We start from the raw sequence: 2,799 nt of genomic DNA, 5'->3' as shown, positions 1-2,799 counted from the left end.
AGTGCCGTCGAGTCGGTTCCGACCCATAGCGACCCTGTACAGGGTTTCCGAGGGTGTAAATCTTTACGAGAGTAGAAAGCCTCATCTTTCTCCCGCACAGCGGCTGGTAGTTTCGAACCGCTGACCTTAAGGTTCGCAGCCCGATTCGTAACCACTACGCTACGTGGGTTCAAATCCAAACCTTTACGTTAGTAGTCAGTGTAAACCATGTGCACTGCCCAGGGACCTGTTTAGAGCTGCTTAGGTGGCATATTTTGTAGAAAGTCTGTTAGCTGGTTTTCCCTTGTTTGATTTTTTGTTTTTAATAACTAACATAATAGTCTCTTCGCCCCCGCCCCAACTTTTTATTGTGAATTAAACGAAGGCTTTTAGATAAGATCATCAGTTTTACATTCAACAAATCATACACTTCTTTTCATCACAATGATTATAATCCCCTCCATGTAACAACAGTTATCCCACTTTCTCCCTCTGGTTCTTATTTCCATGCCTCCCTCCTTCCCTTTGTCCTCAGAGAAATATTTCTTTTCATCTTAATGGCTGACCATTCAATGGTGAGCATTCCTTACTAATGCTGTTGTCCCCACCATATACCTATCTACTGCTTGGCTAAAAATTAGACCACGAGAATGAGTTCCATTCCAGACCTGAAGGGTGACCAAGAGCCATAGTCTTGGATTCCTCCAGTCTATATATTTTTTTGGTTTTTTTTAGTTTTTGTTGTGAATTGAGTGAAAGTTTACAGGGCAGATCATCAGTTTTACATTCAACAAATCATACACGTTGTTTCATTACAATGATTATAATCCCCTCCATGTACCATAGGTTAACAGTATTTCTCTCTATTCATTTTAGCTTTTTAAAAACAAAACAAAACAAAACAAAAACTCAGGCATATATAATAGTTTACACCACCAAAGGGCACATTCTGCAAGTCTGCCTCCTGGCCACCAGCTCTCAGTCCCTCTCTTCCCATGAATCTAGAGTCCTCAGCTGCGCCCTCTCTCCAGTCTATTTTTAACCAGTAAACCCGGTCTTTTATATATATATAATTTTGAATTTTGTTTCACAGTTTCACTCACTCTATCCGGTACCTTCTAATGTGATCCCTTTCAGAGCAGTTGGCAGTGGTAGCCAGGCACCGTCTTGTTCTTCTGATCTTAGAATCATGGTGACTGATGTTCACATGTTCATTGGTCCATTGGACTAGTTGATTCCAAGCATCTTCAAGTTTCATCACTCTTCTTTCTTCTGCACTTGGAAAGACCAATAGTTGCACCTTAGGTGACCGTTCATGAGCTTTTAAGATCCCCGTTGCTACTCACCAAAGTAGGATCTACAACATTGGCTTTGTGTACTCTTATCGTTGCTGTTAAGTGCTTTTGAGTCCGTTCCGACTCATAGCAACTCTATACAGGGTTTCCCAGGAGCACCTGGTGGGTTTGAACTGCCAACCTAGTAGTTAGCAGTCTAGTGCTTATACTACAGTGCCACACCAGGACTTGTCTTTGTAGACTGTGCTATGCCAATTGACCATGGTGTCCTCTGAGACTATGGTTTCGAGTCCTCAGGCCCAGCAACTCCCTGCCTTAAGATGTCTGGTGATATCTAAGAAGCTTTCATCATTGTGCCCCCTATATGTTCCACCAAATTCATAGGTGTGTTTGCAGCAAAGGTAAATACTCATGTACAAATATCCTTTTTCAAACCCTTATATATTTGTTGATATCTTTCCACTCTTCCTCCCATGCCCGTTCAGCCTGTGTCTCTATCTGTCCACGTATCAACCTGTAGAACATACTAACATATTTATCTTTCCCCTTTCCTTTCGTCTTTTTCTCTTTCCTTTTTCTCTTGCCCCTTTCCATGTCTCTTCTGCTTCTCCTGTCCCCACCACTAGCCTCATGGGGTCCTGCTCCCATCCCTCACTTAGAAATGGAACCAGCGGTTGCTCCACTTTTCTCAGATGTGACAACTAGGAAGTAGAAATCCTGAATCTCTGCTTTGCTGTAGCGACCACGCAATGGCTTGCATTCCCAGTTTGTCATGGATTTTGTAATAGATACTTGGCTTTTTACCTCTCTGAATTCTCTCTAACTAGAATTAATAAACTACCAGCAACAACTATAAAACAAGCCTGCGACTGTTTTCCTTCTTGTCAGGAGGGCCCTCAACTGATCCCGGTTAGATGTCCCAGCATGCTGTGGGGGCGACCGGCCCCCACCCATAGCCCACTCCTCCCCTCCCACCCCCCACAACAGCCCGTGTATGTACACTGTGGCAACCGGAGAAGCCTCCATCAGGGGTCCTTTCTCTTTGCTTGGTCTATTCTGCATCCTAATTTTGTCTCATCAACCTCATTAACAAATATTGATGGAAAAGTCCTAAATAAACTACTAGCAAACCAAATCAAGCCATGTATTGGAAATAAAAGTAGTAAGCCAAGACCAAGAATGGGTTACTACAAGAATTCAAAGAAGTTTCCAAGAAATAACTCGTGATACATACAACACCAAGGATGAATGTCAAAATAATTATTCTGATGAAAGATGCCAGATCTTCCCCAAAAGAGAGAGAGAGCAAGAACATATAAAACTTTGGAAAATGTTAACTAATCTAAGAAAGCAGATCTGTGATTGCCTGAGGATAGATGAGAGGATCCTGGGAAGGGATCAGGAGGAAGGGGTTACTCAGAGGTATGGAGGAAACTTTGGGGAGTGATGAATATTTAGTATCTTGATGGTTTCACAGGAAGGTATGCATATGTCAAAACTTAACTACTGCACACAAAAATTGTCA

Source organism: Chrysochloris asiatica, unplaced genomic scaffold, assembly GCF_000296735.1.
Source record: "Chrysochloris asiatica unplaced genomic scaffold, ChrAsi1.0 scaffold00026, whole genome shotgun sequence".
Lineage (NCBI taxonomy): Eukaryota > Metazoa > Chordata > Mammalia > Afrosoricida > Chrysochloridae > Chrysochloris > Chrysochloris asiatica.
This window is presented reverse-complemented; position numbering follows the sequence as displayed.